This window comes from Mesoplodon densirostris, chromosome 1 (assembly GCF_025265405.1).
Source record: "Mesoplodon densirostris isolate mMesDen1 chromosome 1, mMesDen1 primary haplotype, whole genome shotgun sequence".
NCBI classification, from domain to species: Eukaryota; Metazoa; Chordata; class Mammalia; order Artiodactyla; family Ziphiidae; genus Mesoplodon; species Mesoplodon densirostris.
In genome coordinates, this window is record NC_082661.1 from 45805308 (window position 1) to 45825391 (window position 20084).

Sequence of the window (20084 nt, forward strand, 5' to 3'; positions counted from 1 at the left end):
ATTCTATAAGTGACAGCAGCAGATCAGACAAGGTCAGTAGATAAGCAGCGCCTTTGTGGTGTTCCTGGGTTAAGTATGAGAAGAACCTGCATGATCCTTATTAAAATTCAGTTTCCTGAGTTCCAGTTCAGGTCTATTGAATCAGTCTCTAAATACCTTGTCATGATTCATTCATAAATGTCTCACATTTGTAATCTCAGTTTAGGCAGGACAGAGCATATTTTAAAGTAACTTGGATGAGGAAATAAAGTTCTTTTACTTAAACTATTTAAATCAATATTCAGAGTAAAGTGAAAGAATGCTTCATATGCCCACAGGCTAAGCTATACCTCAATTATAGATATTAATTCATCTAAAGAAATATGTATACCTCGAAGAGGATAATCTGCTTACAAAGAAAAGTTAAAAGAAGTAAACATGGTCAATTTGTGCTAAAAGTATAATTTTCAAAAAACTTAAAAATGTGACTCTCATACATTATTTAACTAATTATATGTTGACAACTCTCCAATCCATATTTGTATCTACATTGTGAACACTTTTTAAGCTCTACTTTCACAAATAAAACTTACTCCTAATCATATCCATTGGCTTTCCACTAATACTTCACACTTGGGTCCAAAACTCAAAACTTCAGACTGCTGCAAATCAGATTTTCCTAATTTTAATATAATCTCAATTAATAAAAGCACTATACACCTTGTGACACAAGTCAGAGACTGAGATCTTTATCACTTTATCTTAAATGAAACAAAACACTAAAGCATGCTATTTTCACCTCCTAAACACTGGTTTCCAGTGTAACCACTCTCACCTTTCTTACCTGGACTGCAGCACAATCTAATAATTTATACCCCAGAATATTGTTTTAGGCAAACTAATGTTGTCCTCCACACTGAAGCCGAAGTGATTAATACAAAATGTGGGTGTCTCCGCATCACTCCCCTGTTTAAATCCTTCAAAGACACTTTATTCCCTTTAGAATAAAATCCAAAATCCTTAACAAGCCATACGATGTCCTCAAGTAAGTGACTCTGCTTCTCTATACTCATGGCCAAGACTCATGACTCACAACTTAAGTAATGAAAAAGTAAAAGGATTTCTTAAGGATCATGTGTTTATTATTAAAATACAAGGATCACACGTAATGTAACAAATTTATCATTGTGATATAAATTAAGCTCTTATTTTTCTGCTATATTATTTAAATTTTTATAAGTATTTTTACTTCAAAAGGAGTATTTTTCATAAAGTTATCTACCTAACATACTTTCTCTTGATAGTCATACTGAAAATATCTTTATCTTCATAACTGTTTCAAAGTTATAAATATTTATTACTCATATAAATCTTTCACAGTCAATTATTGCAGGATTATATTACTGCAATGATAAAATAAAATTTTACTCTAACACACAGAACATTGCAATGTAAAAAGGACACTAGGAGATTTTCAGTCCAATGTATATTGGTTACTTGCTTACATTTGAAGTGAATTCTCAGATTAACAATAAGTCCCAATGACACAACTTGGACACATTACTGAAAATGTTATGCTGATTGAGTCTCATGTTAAACTACCTGATTATCTATCGTCCATCATTTGCAAGACCAGCAATGTCAGAAATGTCTTTGAAGTGGTCATTCAGGAATTCAGTCTTCCTAAGTCTGAGGCCAAAACTGAAGCCAAATCTTAGATTTTGGCTAAGTACTAAGGCCACACTTTGATTCTTAGTGAATATTTTACTCAGCATCATTTCTAGCAATGTTTCAGTTAAAAAGACATTCGTATTCTCTGCCCCCGTGGAATTTACGGTGCGCTGGAGCAGAGAAAAGAATGGTGGTTGCCAGGAGCTAGGAAGAGGAGGAGATCACGTGATGTAGGTCAAAGGGTAAAATATTTCGGATATTAGCCCCTTATCAGATATATGGTTTGTGAATATTTTCTCCCATTCTGTAGGCTGCCTTTTCAATGTATCATCTCCTTGGCTGTACAGAAGCCCTTTAGTTTAATGTAGTCCCACTTGTTTATTTTGTTGCCTGTACTTAGTGTCTTAACACATTGATTTTTACAGCTCTCCTTCTATATGAGTACAGCCCAACCACCATCACTCCCCATCCCCACCATTACTAATGTGAAAGAAAAATCAAAATGGGGTCAGTATTGCTAAGAGAGCTCTCTAAAACACAGCTGGGAGGCCACTGAAGAAAGGTGACTTATGTATGTTTCAGCCTGGATGGAATCTGACCTTTTGACCACTTACTGTCCTAACATAGGCATCTAGAACATCTGCCAGAACTCAAGATATTTATCAGACATGAAACCTGAAACAACTCACGACAGCCAAACTTAAGGACAAATATTTCCTTTCTCATGTCAGAATACAGCCTTGTGGCTTTCACCTTTATAAGCCCCTAATCTCTTTCCCTTCCCCAGAATACTTGTTCAGTTGTACCGAATCTGTGTCTCCCTGTAATTCTTAAGACTCCAAATAGAGCTCTTTGTTCTTTGCAGCCTGGATACTGATTACTGTTCCACAGTAAACAAGACTTTAGAAATCACCTCATTCACCTCAATTCTCTCCATACCACACAATTTGCAAAGGTGGGAAATAAAGCCTAGAGGAAACAATTGATATTTTCCAACATCCCATACTGAAGGAGGTACCCCATCAGACGTTATTCACCCCTAAGTCAGGACTCTACCAGTGAGTCTGAAATTAAAGTCGGCTATTGCATGCACACTAAAAATGAAAAAAAATTCTGAAAGATTTCAGAAGCCCAGCAGAGAATTAGATTAGTTAAATTTACATTTACATTCAAATGAAAGTAATGGGGATTTTCTGAATGCTTTCATCATTTCCTCACCAATTTAAGGGTTGATACAGATGCAAAGTGCTAGATAATTAGGAGTTAACTTGTAGCCCCAAATTGTGACCAAAATATCAAAGTAATTCACTGAAGGAGATTGTCTTTAAAAGGTAAGGCAAATGGAAATTCCAACCATTACAACATGCCTAAATAACCTAATTGCATAGCAACCATCTTGATGAGAATTCTGATTAAAATAATGAACTAGAACCCACCCATGTTTGGCATAGGGAGGCAGTACAATTACTTGTGAAATGTGTACGCAGGTGATTCATTCTGCCTGGCCTCAACTCTTAGTTTCATAACTTAATAGCTGGGTAACCTTGCAAATATTGCCCATGAAACATCTAGAACCTAGAACCAAACAGTGTTAAATGCTAAATAAATATTAGCCATTATTAGTACACACTTTAACGGATTTTATCCAAAACACCGTTGGAGGAATATAATTAAAATCATAACCTCTTCTCAACCCAGAAAATCTCTCCACAAAGGTAGAAGAGAATGAAAACAATTTTTTAATTGAATAAGCATTAAACCAGGATGTGATGCACATCAAAGGCAATCCACTAAGAGACTGCAAAGGTAGAAAGAAATCCCACCCTTTCATACAGCCAAGTAGATACAACCTATTACATCCTTGATCTCAAGATAAACTCTAACTGGTCCCCAGGTAAGAATACTTGACAGTACCACTTATCTCACATAGTTCATCATACATAAATTCACCTGGTAATTGGGGTGATCATTTGTGTTCGCTAATTGGCTTCATTGATAGGAAAAATAAACTTCTCATATTTTTAGGACAGGAGACAGTTTTATAACTTGGAGGTAGGTACCCACCAAAGTGGGGAGCCTACTCTCCCACAGAAGCTGAGAGATAGGGCACTATCTTCTATGATGATTATACTTCAAAGGGATGGCTCCCAGGTCCTTGGGAAAGACAGTCCTGGATTGTAAAGCTTTAAGGAACTTATTTAGCTTTAAAAAGGTTGATATATATTTCAAAGAGACAAAAGCCTTACAACTTTTCTAAAGAAAATGTTCTAGGAAAAGGGAGAGAGTGGGGAGTCTCTTTCCTTATTTTCAATTGGAAGAATTAAGCCTCTTACTTTTAATTTGTATTTACCCCCATAATCTCAATACATGTAAGGAAACCTAACTTTCTTATTTAAAAATTTAAACTGAAGTTCTACAAGATTCTCCTTTCTAAACATTTTATTAAATGTATTTGCTTAATTTTTTCAAAAAAGTAAAACTGTTTCTGAACCCAATAATAACTAGGCCCAATTGCCATTCTAAATGTCACATTATTTAATTCAATTCAACTGTAGAATAACTACAATTTCTGTTGTGCTGCTCCCTATAGATACATATCCTAAGTGGTGTATGTTTCCCTTATTTTTCATGAGAGCTCTTCTCATCATGGGAGCACACTGCCCTGACAATGCCAAGGGCCTTGTAGAATGAGCAGATAAGGAGGTAAGGGAGTGAGCAGTCACTGTCTTCCTTTCCACATTCATGAAGCGTATTCATCAAATACATGTTTCATATGACTTCAAAATCAACAAAGGAGAGAAGCTAGTTTCTTTTGACAAATCTACCAAGGTTATTAGTTTCTCTCTATTCTTTGACCTGTCCACTTATGTCTATTAGTAGGCTCACAACTATATGCACATAAAGACTCACATATGCAAGCTCCTAGATCTAGAACTGTGCCTAAAATATATGGGAAACTACCAGCATTCACAATTTTAAGGGTGCCAAAAAGTAAGGAAAAGTAAGTCATCTCTACTAGAGTTCATTATTTTAAAACAGAAGAGACTAAAGTTTTTTAAAACAAATTATGGAAAAGGCATTCATAATCTCCTCTTCCCCTCCTTTCTTCAACTGGCCTGATTAGGCTATAGTTATATGATTTGATTTAGTCATGAACACAACTAGAACGTGACATTTGGTAAGAAGAATATCATAAGCAAATAGAATAAACTGACACCAATGTGGTATAATTTGTAAAGTATACTGAGAATGCCTTCTCTCGTCTCAGCCTAGCAATTTGCCTGAAATTCTACCATTAGACCTCTATTCTTTTAAGTTTCTATGAATACCAATTAAAATTTATAGACCTCCCAAAATGATAGTGTAAGACCACATTCAAGGCCATATAGTTCTTAAGAAAACTAGTATCATAAGATATTTACAGCCATAAGAGCAAGCTGAGAAGCAATAATATAGGGGGACTTTTGAGAGGCAAATACACTCCAAAGTTAATTTCTGACACATAGGATTTATTTCTAAAGAATCGTGCCAGGAAATCCTCAATGAGACATGTCAGGTATCTAGCACATATGAGGGAGGTGCTTCCAGGATGATTCCCGAAAAGGGAGACAAAACAGTGGCCATAACCCAACTTTGCCATCTACATCATTTTGCCTTTACAGATAAGGTAATTAAGAGGAATGTACGAGACATATATGTGGTCCTTGTCCTTTCAGCAGTCATACGGTCAGAAGAGTGGGCTCTGAAAACCCTAAAATAGAAGTGTGCAGAGGAAATCATTTTTGCCATAACAATAAAGTATTATTACTGCATTTATCCTCTAAACAAAATGCCTTAAAAGATCACATTATGTCTTCCTTAGAAGATATTTTAACTACCTTTTGAAACATTTAAGATCTAAAAGAAGTCATGTCTGCTTTAAGGGCCTAGAAAGACGTATGTACCAAAAAAAATGAAGGAAAAAAAGATATTTACTTTAAAGGGACTATATTGTTGAGTTTCATTTTGAAGGGGGAATTATAAAAATATGTTTTCAAAAAGGTAAAATCATGATTCTCATACAAATATAAAATGAACATTTGTTAATGATTTTATTTAGCTCATAATCAATAAAGGAAACAATAAGGTATAAAACCTTCTTTCATAGGAGAAGCCAATGGACAGTGGATTTACTAATGGATACACAAATAACCTTTTCTGCAGCATTTGAAACAGGGAATATACTGCACCTCCACTAAACAAAATTCAGTTATATTTCAATGGACAAGAATTATTTGCATTGCTATCAATTTTCCAAACTATATAGAATTGTAAAATAGTTCAGTCAAAGACTATGAAAGGCAGACTCCCAAAGAATCAGAAAATCCAGATGGGTACACTAGATAAGACATTGAAAAGACTCAGTTATCTGTTTGCCCATTTCCAAGACTTTCACAATTTTTCCTGAGATAAGTAAGACGTGTCTCATCAGGCTTGGCCACAGTCACTGAGGCTTTGGAAAAAGTGGCACAGTCTCTTTTAATGGGTGGCATTAGTCTAATAATCTTTAACTTTTCATTTCCCCAGTGCCACTTTGTTTAGTAGAGATCAGAGGACTTAAGTTCCAGAAGCTTCATTTCTGCGACAGACTATGGAAACTGATTTTAAGGGAAAACAACTTTAGTAAGATTAAAAGACAATAAAAGAAGTATATTCCATTATCAAGTTTGAATCACTGGTCATTTTTCACACATGTAATTTATTAGAGAAACATGAACTTACACTTATCTCTGAGTTACATTAAAATAGAAATTATCTTAAAATAGAATGTTATTCTGTTACTTATGTGAAAACTCAGTCTGGATATAAAAACTGCACAGTTGTCCAAATACAAACTCAGAAATGCAAGAAAACAAAACAAGAGCAAATTAAATACCATTTTCAAGTGATGTTGCCCCATTATTCAGTATTTCCTTATTTTAAATAAAATTTTTATTATTTGAACCATTGCCAAAAGAATCCAAAGATGATTATCCATCCTTCTTTGATTAAATAAAGAGTTCTCTTAACCTTATTTCATTTATTCAAAGACATTTAAGTCCATTCCCCCCATGAGACAAATACCCTCTTGAGAATTAGGGCACACAGAATGGCCTAAGCATTTCCCTTCTATTCCTCATTCTAGTCATGGATAGACTTAAATGGAAAGAAGGGATTCCTAGCTTTGAACTTATGAAACTGAGTTTCCTTTCCTAAAAAAGCTTTCATCTGATACAGTCAGGATAAAGACTCAGCTGGCTCTTCTCCATACCATCGAGTAGGAGACAGGAACACTTCAACAGAAAGGATATCTCAGTAATGTGGGAGAGGCTTTGTGGCCAAAATCCTAACCCCTCAAAAGAGTTTTTGTCTTGGTTTCTCAGTTCTAAAATTACTATCATTTGTTCCCTTCATCCTCTAGGTTTTTCCATTGTGAAAGAGTTTTTAGAACAAGTTCCTAATTCCTTGATTATGTGCTTTAGCCCCTGCCTATGTCTTGTCTCCCATTTCATACCACTCTCCCCTTTACTCATATACTATAGCTGCATCAACATCTTTTTGTCTTCAGTCATGCCAGAGCAAGCTAATTCCTTCTCAGGCCTTTGCACACACTTTCCCCTTAGTCTTCACTTCATGTAGCTGGCTCTTTCTCTGTTTGCAGGGTTTAGCTCAAATCTTATTTTCTTCAGAGACGCCTTCTCTGACTTTCTCACCTAAAGCACTAATTCCATGCTAATTACTTATAAAGATATAGAAGAAAGAGTAATTCATTATAGAAATAATCAAAACCTCAAAATATATTAATATTTTTTTACTTGATTATGACCTGTTTACCCCAAACAGGATGTAACCTCCTTGAATTCAGAGGGCTTATATGACAGGTTCAATGATGTGACCCCAGAATCCTAAGTCAGCCCTGGCCCATGGCACGCTCTCATCGAATGTTTTCTAAATTACTGAGTAAATGAAATAACCCAGTCTAAATGTACGTCCCGTGTTCACCACCTACTATCGGCTGTGTGATCGCAAGCAAGCAACAGAAACTCTCTGTACACCAGTTTCTTCACCAAAAAGATAAAGACACTACAGCTACCTTAGAATGTTATTTTGATGAAATGAGGTAATGTTAGCAAGAATTCTAGCTAATAGTTTCTAGTATTACAATTAGTGCTTATGATATTATAGTAATAGTTAAAATGGTTCACATGAAACTAAACTAATCAAAGTTGTCAAAATTATAAAACATTCCCCCAACAACAAATGGAAACTGCAAAAGGCATACTCCTCTTCCTAATTCTAAGTCACTATCAGACTTCAGTACTGGGAATAACAAATTTGCCCAAATACAGACCCCTCTTCCATCAGGAGATGCCCAAGGTTAATTTCTTATGCTTACTTCTTTCTCAGGTACATTCTGGACAAAGGGTTTACTAGAAAAGTTACTTTCAATCTAGCATATGTCTTATTTCCTTTATCAGTTCTTTATTAATTCAATGGCTCTAGCTATAATTACCATTGTCCACTACCTTCATATTTCGTACATACTTGCAATGCCACCTTCTCAATCTTTGTCACTGAGAGAATTAGAGAAATCTGCTTATTAAAATTACTGGGAATGTTAGGTAACAAAATACTTGGATTCTATGTTTAGCTCAATTTTTTTTTATAAGCTATGGGAACTTGGGTAGGGTGCTTATTCTCTCTGAGCCTCAGATTCTTTACATGTAAAATAAGGTTATTTTAACTTATCTCAAACAGCTATCCTGTGAAAATATGATGCAAACTATAAAGAACTATACAATTGTAAGTTATTTTTGTTTTTGTCATTGCTACTATCATTCTTATAAAGCTATGGAACTATCTCAACTAGCTCTTTTCCTTGAAGACACTTAATATTAAATGAATAGAGAAACTAAAGCTAAGAGTTATCAATATTCAAAATGACATTTTAATACTATAAAATCAAATATATTCAATATGCTCCTGAGAATTTTTTTAAATGAAACGTTCATGAACGTGTAGGTAACAGCTTTAGAACAGGACCTTCATTTCCTATCTCCATGGAAAAAGTCACAGAAATCTTAAGAAATGTTGCCACTCTACTCCACCCTACTTCCCACTCTCCACTCAAGCAATTAATTAGGAAAAAGCTACTTGGAAGAGTTCCTCACCACTTGGTCTATCTTCTAAGTTTGGCAATATCCTTTGTGTTATCTTGCATAGTTAACATTCTTGGCACTTATTTTTTAAATTTGAAGTTATAGAATCACCCAATAGCAAATCATAGCTAAAATAAAAGACAAACTCTGAAATGATAATCAGATATGAAAATAAAGGACACTGCAAAATATATGTGTTTCATGGTACTGTGGATATTGATACATTGTAGTCATTTTGTGCAAAAATAAAATCATTTATCTATTCCCCTATGTGGATGAATGCATGTTCATTTCTCTTGACATCATCATGTTACACATCTAATATTATATCCAGTTGGAAGAGACTCTGAACCTGTGCAGCCCAAGTGCCAAGGGTGAATGCAGATGAAACAAAAGAAAATACCAGATAATTTCTCTCCTGTCTTGCTGAACAGATAATCTGAAATTTTCACAATCGAAAATTTTAGTTTGAACTCCTTATTGAGAAAGACGTCTAAAAAAGCAAATTCCCTGGGAGGGGTAATATGGAGGCTTTCATTGAAATACTATTGTCTATTTTTTACTACTACTATGAGATTTTTTTCTTGAGAATAAGTTGGGTTAGATGACTTTGAAGAGAAAACAAGGTGGAGAAAGATAGTTGGAAGAAAGGTCCTAGAGATAGAAATGGAATGGAGAACAAATATTGGAATATCAATGACAAACATCACCTAATTTATCTTTTTTTCTTTCTGTATCCAGTCTTGCTTTTGCCTCTTTTTTCTTAAATTTTCCTCCCAAATCCTTTTAATGGATTTATGCATAATGCTTATAGAATATAGTAGATAAATCTGTTCCTCAAAAAATCAAAAGGATAATCCTATTTATTCATGATTTATGAGCTCAACTGTGAGTCCAAAGTATAGACTGCACACAGAAATACTGGGCTAAGAGATGAAGTTTTTTTTTTTTTTTTTTTTTTTTTTTTTTGCTGTACGCGGGCCTCTCACTGCTGTGGCCTCTCCCGTTGCGGAGCACAGGCTCCGGACACACAGGCTCCGCGGCCATGGCTCGCGGGCCCAGCCGCTCCGTGGCATGTGGGATCTTCCGGGATCGGGGCACGAACCCGTGTCCCCTGCATCGGCAGGCGGACTCTCAACCACTGCGCCACCAGGGAAGCCCAAGAGATGAAGTTTTTGATTATTAACATCTTATACAACCACAGTACAATGATCAAAATCAAGAAATTAATATTGATACAGACTATTATCTAATCTATAGACCTTATTAAAATTTTGCCAATTATCCAACTACTGTCATTTTTCATGTCCAGGATCCAACCCAGGACCATGCATTGAATACAATTTTCATGCTTCCTTAGTCTCCTTTGATCTAGAATAATTCCCATCTGCCTGTCTTTCAAAATATTGACACTTCTGAGGAAATGGGGCTATTTTGTGGAATCTCTCTGTTTAGGTTTGTATGATATTTCCTCATGATTAAGTTCAGGTTAATCAGTTTTGGCAAAAATAACACAGAAGTGATGTTAACTTCTCATATCAGAAGGCTCATAACACTGATTTGTCTCACTTTTGAAGATGTGAGCTTGGGTGGTGTCTGTTAGGCTCTTCACTAAATAGGATACTTTGTGCCTTTTTAATTAATAAATATTAGTATCTTATAATACTTTGAGAACATGCAATTATCTTGTTTCTGACCATCCTTTCATGCACTACATTTAGTACTATTACTGATTCTTATAAGAAACCATTATTACTGTGGTATTTGTCAAATGGTAATTTGTTATTTTTCTATTATTATTATGCCTTCTACATTCTACAAAGACATTTCCTTCAGCCTCATGTGTTTATTTAATTATGTATTTAAATTAATATGGACTCATGGATTATCATTTCATTCTATAGGTTATAAAGCATTATCAATATTATTTATTTTGTGCTTAAATTGCTTAACATTGAAAGGCAGTTCAGGTTGGCTCCTATGTTCTTTTGAGTTGCCCCTTTCATTTTTTGCACATCTCATTTTTTTAGGGCAAAATATCCAGGTTCATCTTATACTTTCTCTGCCATAGCTATGAAACCAGACATTTCTCTAGGCAACTTCGGGTCCTGGTAGCAGGAAAGGAATGAAATTTATTGGAGAATGGAATTTAGAAAACAAGTTATGGACTCTAGATGTACTTATTGGTACTGAGGTTTTATTACTTCTAGGTCCTCTCAGAGCTAGGAAACAAATACACATACATACACATATATGATATATATATATATATATCACTGGTAACTGCAATTCTAAGCCAACTCCACAGAATTCATTCTAACCATTCTCTTTTCCTTGTAATTTTCATTTCTTTTTTTCTCATTTTACAGGTGATGAAACCAAGGCCTTGTAAGATTATTCACTATCACATGGCCAGTAGTGATAAAGTCAGGAATCAAACCCAAGTTTTTTTGGGGTTTTTTTTGCTTCAAAGCTCAAGCTCTTAACCACTAGACTTTACTGCAACTCTAAGAATACAAGCAGAAACACATCCCATGTGCACCCTGTCTCTTAATCATTTTCTAGAATTCAATTAAAGGCTTTAGGATCTCAACTCAAAATCAGATAGAAAATTTGCCCAGTAGAAAACAAAAAGTCCTTGTTCCAGGTCTGGTTTTATAATTGCAGAGAACAAGCAAGTTTGTTCACCTTCAACAACCTACATCAGTTTGTTCTTTAAAGTGTGTCTAAATGTAATAGAGTCACAATGTGACTGCACAATGCTACTGCAGTGAAAACACAAAACATATTAGATACACTAATGTTTTTCTTGACTTCAAACAACAGGAGTTTGCATAGAATGGAACTACCCACTTGAAAGAGAAATCTGTAGTCTTACATTTGAGCTCTTCATGATCCAAGCTTCTCTTTCCTTTCAGTATTTCAGAAAACCATCTCCAGCCAAAGAGTAAAAAGCCATCAACACTATTCATGCTAATCTGAGTCCCTTGACCTTAAGCTCTTAAACTGTACCACTTTTATTTTTTTTCTTGTCTCAGTCTTTATTCCTGGAATCATTTGAAGGTTTATAAATTAGGAAATAATATCCATTTAAACATTTTGAAATGCTTTCAGAATGTGGCTTAACAATTCAAAAAATGTTTTGCCAATTGAAGATGATAATTTTGATAGAGAAAAATATTTAAATCACACTTATTTACTCCAAATGTATGTGCATATATATAGTACAATATACATATCTTAATGATACATCAAATATGGAATAATTAATAACTCATATAATTGAGGTAGCAATCCCAAATTAATTCCAGATAAAAATAACTTATTTGAGTAGCAGTAATTTCTCAAGTTACTCCTTTTACCTACATTATGATTGAATCTGATATGATTCCTTTCCTTTATTTGAGAAGAAAATTTTTCTGGCTTCCAAAAATTGGTAGATATTAAAAAATACTTATTATTCATTATTCAATCTGTCCAAGATGTAGTTTAAATTAAAAATAAAGTCATAAAAATAGATACCAGAAATGTAAAAGACTGTTATGAAGAGATAATTTTGACAAGTGTTAAAAATCTAACACCTTATAAATGCCTCACAAAGAAATAGCAACTCAGAACATTTCCACTTTGAAGGAAGTAGGTATAATTATACCTATTAAGAGTCATAGTTATTTTTGTCAAAAATTGTTAAAATTGACAAGAAAAATGATACATATGTCCTCAAAGATTCAAATGTTCTTACATTCAGTAGTAACATGATTCTTATGAAACTTGTAAAAGAGCTGTTCCCAACAGATAAATAAACTTCTATTTATTATATAATTAATATATTCCATGTATTTGCTGGAGTACAAAACAGGATCAGAGCTGACACAATATGCATGATAAATAATTAAAATTCTATATCCCACTGATTGAGCAAAGTCCATTTCTCCTTCAGTCATGATGAGTAAAAGAACCCCAAGTGTGCCAGAAAGTTAGACTGATCAAATGTTGCTGACATTGTTGCTGGAACAAGAATTCCAGAAGTCTGGTACAAACATGCAACATAGAAAGCATGTTCCAAAAACCTGGACACCCAGGAGTTGGAAGGTAGAACATGTTTACTGCAGTATTACTTTGATAGCTGGGGCTCTTTCAATATTTATTTAAAATTCTGGAGAACATGTAGATATCCATGAGGCCAGCTTATTCAGTTTTAGATACAGGCAGCCCTTTCCTCTCAATGACATGATAGCTGGGTAAGGGAGGATTCCTGCATCCATTAAATGTTGAGCCAGAACCAGCTCTCATCTCACTGCAGGGAGAGGACTCTGGTTGTTGGTTAGTTCCTAGCCCTTTCAGTATTTGCTAGAGGACCAGAAATCAGAAGACTACATTAATACCAACTCATCTTTGCTGCAAGTAGCAGACATACAGAGGTTTGGGGGCATTACTCACATCCCACTTCCACCCACCAAGGCTGAGTAGCTGCTTAGCCTGATTCCACAGCCCAGAATGGAAAGTCTTCCTCACTTTACCAGGATTAGCTTCTAAGATGGTTTTCTTCATGGGAAAAGCCCACTTTGATACACAAAAAAATGGAAGTTTCTATACCTTTAGTTTGTACCCAAGCCATTAAGATTAGAGGGTTATCTTAACATGCGCTAGCCTTAGAGAAGACTGTTTCACATCTAAGTCTCAGTTTCACCAACTGCAAAATGGCAATAATAATTCTTGTTTTCATTACCTCCAAAGATTGTCTTATGTGATAACATTCAATTCTCAAAACAAAGAGTTTTAAAAATCAAGATTGAAACAATTATAGCATTTAATTATCTTTACACTCTTTTCATCTAATATGATAAATATTAGTTTTTTAATTACCAAAAAATTCTGTTCATTTGGTAAACTGTGTTTAAAATGAGCTGGGAGTGGAAAGTTTATCTTTACATATCCCCTAGTAGTTATAAGTGACAAAGCCCACAAAGAGGGCAGATTTAAGGTATGTAAAAGTTATGGCACATGTTCCATTATAGGTACTAGGCCTGTAATTCTCTCATCACACTCATCCCTGTTTTTCACAATGCTGTGTTTCATTTTTCTCCCTTATTTCTTGTTTATTTTTCGCTGCTCCAAGTAGTACACAACATATTGCTTAGCCACACCAAGATTTAAAAATGTATCTGCTCACTGAAAGATTACAATTTACCTTATATTATAGATTTTGCTTCCTATCTCATGTATTCCCAATTTATAAACCAAAGTCACAGAACATGTCCAAATACACATATTCATTTTTTTAGTGGAGAAGGAAAAATATATCCTACAAAATTTGTCTAAAATCTTATGCAACAATGCAATAACTTTCATGTGGGATTGAAGATTATTTACAAGCAATTGGTCCCAAGGTAAAATAAATAGTGTGTATGGATCCAGTTATAAACATTAAATGTTCAGAATAAAAAATATCCCATGTAAGTAAGGTTAAAATTAGAGGTAATCTTGGGAGGAGATTGTGTACAGTCATATTTAATTAGAGATGGGGAAATTCTTGGGCATTGGCTGGAATTACCAGGCATGGACAAGGTCAGCAAGAAGTCACTGACCAGAGCAGCTCCTAAAGTGGCAAGCCTTCCATCTTCAGGAGACCAGCTGATGCCCAGAGGACACATAGAAAAGCAGGAAAATGAGACTGCAGGCCACCAACAGCCTGTTTAGGCCGTTAAAGAAGTGAACTTCAAAGATATGACTTGAATATCATGCAGGAGACTGGGAAAACCCTGAACAGAGGCATGAAGCTGGAGAAGCACAAATACTGCATCTCTCTGGACTAACTCCACACCAAAGACCTGAGTATCTCCCCACCAGCCCAGCATCACCTTCAAAACCAGACATGATCTCCCAATTAGAGAGGCACCAAAAACCAAGGAAGAGATGTTTGAAGGAAGTGGCATTCATTAAAATGAAAACCGTACAACATGATGGGATGTGCAGAAACAAGGAATTTAAGAAAACGAGTGTTTGATTTCCAGTTCTCCAGATATAGTTTTATGAACATGACTTGAATATTAATATTTGAATTATAATTCCATTTTTGGTAGTCATCAGAAGAGCAATGACAGTGAAAATACATGTGAACATAATTAATTTGGAATACCGACCTTAACCATTTTACAAGAACTCAAATAGAAGTTAAATAATACATTTATGCTGATAGTATTCAATATTTTGACCATGATGGTCCTTAAAAAATACATATATACAACACATATATAAAATATATGTATACTTAAAGATATATATTTTTAAGGAGAAATACTCATTAAATATAAGGAATATAGATATGTTTTATATGCTATTTTTATATGGCATTAAAAACCATTTAATGTATTTTCTTTTTGTACTTATAAGAACTTTAGTTGATATACATGAAGTAGAAATGTCAGTCTACAGTGGATGTAAAAGTTAGCTGTTTGCTTCTGAATAAGTCACCAAATAAATTTGAATACATTTTCAAAGAAAGTATCTTACCAATAATTATTACTATTGAGAGATTTATGAGAAAATTAATTTCCATGAATCTTTCCCCTTTTTAGAACCCTTTTAAAATGTTTCCCAAAATAATATCAACTATACCTATTCCTTTAAAACTCCCAACATTGACAAGAGATGCTCACTGTAATAGAGTCAAATGTCATTATACTATGATTAATCTTTAAGAAATCTTAAAATTTCTTTCTTAATAGGTTAAAGAGAAATCAAACAGATTTTTTTTCCATCTGAGCACAAGATAATCGAGTTTTATTCTGGGTTCTAGAAACCATTTAACAGGTATTCCCTCCCCCCAAAAAAATAAAGAAAATAAATAAATAACTGCTTATAATTTATTATGAAGTACCATGGGCTCCTAAAATATACTTAATACAAAAGCTGATAAAAATCCTGCTAAAGAAGAAAAGTTGCTTTTACAAACAGCATTCTCTAGAAATGGCTATTTTTCAAAAAGAAATAGACTTCTAACCAATCTCTGTGCTATCAAGTCAAGTTTTATTGCCTTGATCTCAGGGATGATTCAAAGAAATATTTATTAAGAGGCCTTCAAGATGGCAGAGGAGTAAGCCATGGAGGTCACCTTCCTCCCCACAAATACATCAGAAATACATCTACATGTGGAACAAATACAGAACACCTACTGAACGCTGGCAGAAGACCTCAGACCTCCCAAAAGGCAAGAAACTCTCCATGTACCTGGGTAGAGCAAAAGAAAAAAGAAAAAACAGAGACAGAAGACCTGTGAGAGGGAGCTGTGAAGGAGGTAAAGTTTCCACACACTAGGAAGCCCCTTCATTAGTGGAGACAAGGGGTGGCGGGGGAAAAGCTTCAGAGCCACGGAGGAGGGGGAAGCAACAGGTTTACAGAAGGCAAAGCAGAGAGATTCCCTCACAGAGGATCGGTGCCGACTACCACTCACTAGCCTGAGAGGCTTGTCTGCTCACTTGCCGGGGCTGGTGGGGGCTGGGAACTAAGGCTCGGGCTTCAGAAGTCAGATCCCAGGGAGAGGACTGGTGTTGGCTGCGTGAACACAGCCTGGAGGGGGCTAGTGCACCAGAGATAGCCGGGAGGGAGTCAGGGAGAAAGTCTGGAACTGCCTAAGAAGCAAGAGACCATTGTTTCAGGGTGAGCGAGGAGAGGGGACTCAGAGCACCACCTAAACGAGCTCCAGAGCCTGGCGTGAGCTGCAGCTATCAGCAGAGACAACAGAGACGGGCATGAAATGCTAAGGCTGCTGCTGCAGCCACCAAGAAGCCTGTGTGCAAGCACAGGTCACTATCCACACCTCCCCTCTCAGGAGGCTGTGCAGCCCACCACTGTCAGGGTCCCATGATCCAGGGACAGCTTCCCTGAGAGAACACACAGTATGCCTAAGGCTGCTGCCAACGACATGTCGACCTCTGCCACGGGCAGGTTTCCCCGCATTCCATAACCCTCCCTCCCCCACGGCCTAAGTGAGCCAGAGCCCCTAATCAGCTGCTACATTAACCCCATCCTGTCTGAGCAAAGAACAGATGCCCTCAGGCAACCTACACGCAGAAGCGGGGCCAAATCCAAAGCTGAACCCCAGGAGTTGTGTGAATAAAGAAGAGAAAGGGAAATTTCTCCCAGCAGCCTCGGGAGCAGTGGATTAAATCTACACAATCAACTTGATGTACCCTGCATCTCTGGAATATCTGACAATGAACCATCCTAAAATTGAGGCAGTGGGCTTTGAGGGCAACTGTAGACGGGTTTGCTTCCTGCATCTAATTTGTTTTGGGCTTTATGTTTATCTTAGTTTAGTATTTAGAGTTTATTATCATTGGTAGATTTGTTTATTGATTTGGTTGCTCTCTTCCTGTTTTTTTTTTTATAAATACATACTTATATATTTTTCCTTTTTCTCTTTTTGTGAGACTGTATGTGCATGCTTCTTTGTGTGATTTTGTCTGTACAGCATTCATTTACCATTTGTCCTAGAGTTCTGTCTTTTTTTTTTTTTTTTTTTTTTTAGTATAGTTTTAGTGCTGGTTATCATAGGTAGATGTGATTTTTGGTTTGGTTGCTCTCTTCATTCTTTCTTTTTTTTTTCTTTTTTTAAAATTACATTTCAACTTATTTTTTTAAGAACTTTTTTATTTTTTATTTTAATAACTTTTCTTTTCTTTCTTTCTTTCTTTCTTTCTCCCTTTTCTTCTGAGCCAACTGGCTGACAGGGTCATAGTGATCGGTCCGGGTGTCAGGCCTGTGCCTCTGAGGTGGGAGAGCCAAGTTCAGGACACTGGTCCACCAGAGGCCTCCTGGCTCCACGTAATATCAAAGGGTGGAAGCTCTCCCAGAGATCTCCATCTCAACTCTAAGACCCAGCTCCACTCAACGACCAGCAAGCTACAGTGCTGGACACCCTATGCCAAACAACTAGCAAGACAGGAACACAACGCCACCCATTACCAGAGAAGCTGCCTAAAATCATAAGGTCACACACACCCCAATACAGACCACCAGATGTGATCCAGACCACCAGAAAAACAAGATCCAGCATTATCCACCAAAACACAAGCACTAGTGGCCTCCAGCAGGAGGCCTCCACAACCCACTCAACTAACCTCAGCCACTGGGGGCAGACACCAAAAACAACAGGAACTACGAACCTGCAGCCTGTGAAAAGGAGACCCTAAACACAGTAAGTTAAGCAAAATGAGAAGACAAGGAAACACACAGCAGATGAAGGAGCAAGGTAAAAACCCACCAGAACAAACAAATGAAGAGAAAATAGACAGTTTACCTGAAAAAGAATTCAAAGTAATGATGGTAAAGATGATCCAAGAACTTGAAAATAGAATGGAGAAAATACAAGAAATGCTTAACAAGGACCTAGAAGAACTAAAGAGCAAACAAACAGTGATGAACAACACAATAAATGAAATTGAAAATTCTCTAGGAGGAATCAATAGCAGAATAACTGAGGCAGAAGAATGGATAAGTGACCTGGAAGATAAAATAGTGGAAATAACTACTGCAGAGCACAATAAAGAAAAAAGAATGAAAAGAATTGAGGACACTCTCCGAGACTACTGGGACAACATTAAATGCACCAACATTCGAATTATAGGGGTCACAGAAGAAGAGAAAAAGAAAGTGACTGAGAAAATATTTGAAGAGATTATAGTTGAAAATTTCCCTAATGTGGTAAAGGAAATAGTCAAGTCCAGGAAGCACAGAGAGTCCCATACAGGATAAATTCAAGGAGAAACATGCCAAGACACATATTAATCAAACTATCAAAAATTAAAAACGAAGAAAAAATATTAAAAGCAACAAGGGAAAAACAACAAATAACATACAAGGGAATTCCATAAGGTTAACAGCTGGTCTTTAAGCAGAAATTCTGCAAGCCAGAAAGGAGTGGCAGGACATACTTAAACTGCTGAAAGGGAAAAACCTACAACCAAGATTGCTCTACCTAGCAAGGATCTCATTCAGATTTGACACAGAAATTAAAACCTTTACAGACAAGCAATAGTTAAGAGAATTCAGCACCACCAAGCCAGCTTTACAACAAAAGAAAAGGAACTTCTCTAGGCAGGAAGCACAAGAGAAGGAAAACACTTACAAAAACAAACCTAAAACAATTCACAAAATGGTAATAGGAACACACATATTGATAACTACCTTAAATGTAAATGGATTAAATGCTCCAAGCAAAAGAAACAGACTGGCTGAATGGTTACAAAAACAGGACCCATATATATGCTGTCTATGAGAGACCCACTTCAGACCTAGGGACACACACAGACTGAAAGTGAGGGGATGGAAAAAGATATTCCATGCAAATGGAAATCAAAAGAAAGCTGGAGTAGCCTTTCTCATGTCAGACAAAATAGACTTTAAAACAAAGACTATTACAAGAGACAAAGAAGGACACTACATAATCATCAAGGGATCAATCCAAGAAGAAGATATAACAATTGTAAATATTTATGCACCCAACATAGGAGCACCTCAATACATAAGACAAATGCTAACAGCCATAAAAGGGGAAATCGACAGTAACACAATCATAGTAGGGGACATTAACATCCCACTTTCACCAAGGGACCGATCATCCAAAATGAAAATAAATAAGGAAACACAAGCTTTAAATGATTCATTAAACAAGATGAACTTAATTGATATTTATAGGACATTTCATCCAAAAACAACAGAATACACTTTCTTCTCAAGTGCTCATGGAACATTCTCCAGGATAGATAATATCCTGGGTCACAAATCAAGCCTTGGTAAATTTAAGAAAATTGAAATTGTATCAAGTATCTTTTCTGACCACAAGGCTATGAGACTAGATATCAATTACATGACAAAATCTGTAAAAAATACAAACATATGGAGACTAAACAATACACTACTAAATAACCAAGAGCTCTCTGAAGAAACCAAATAGGAAATCAAAAAATACCTAGAAACAAATGACAATGAAAACATGATGACCCAAGAACTATGGGATGCAACAAAAGCAGTTCTAAGAGGGAAGTTTATAGCAATGCAATCCTACCTCAAGAAACAAGAAACATCCCAAATAAACAACCTAACTTTACACCTAAAGCAATTAGAGAAAGAAGAACAAAAAACCTCCAAAGTCTGCCAAATGAAAGGCATCATAAAGATCAGATCAGAAATAAATGAAAAAGAAAAGAAGGAAATAATAGCAAAGATCAATAAAACTAAAAGCTGGTTCTTTGA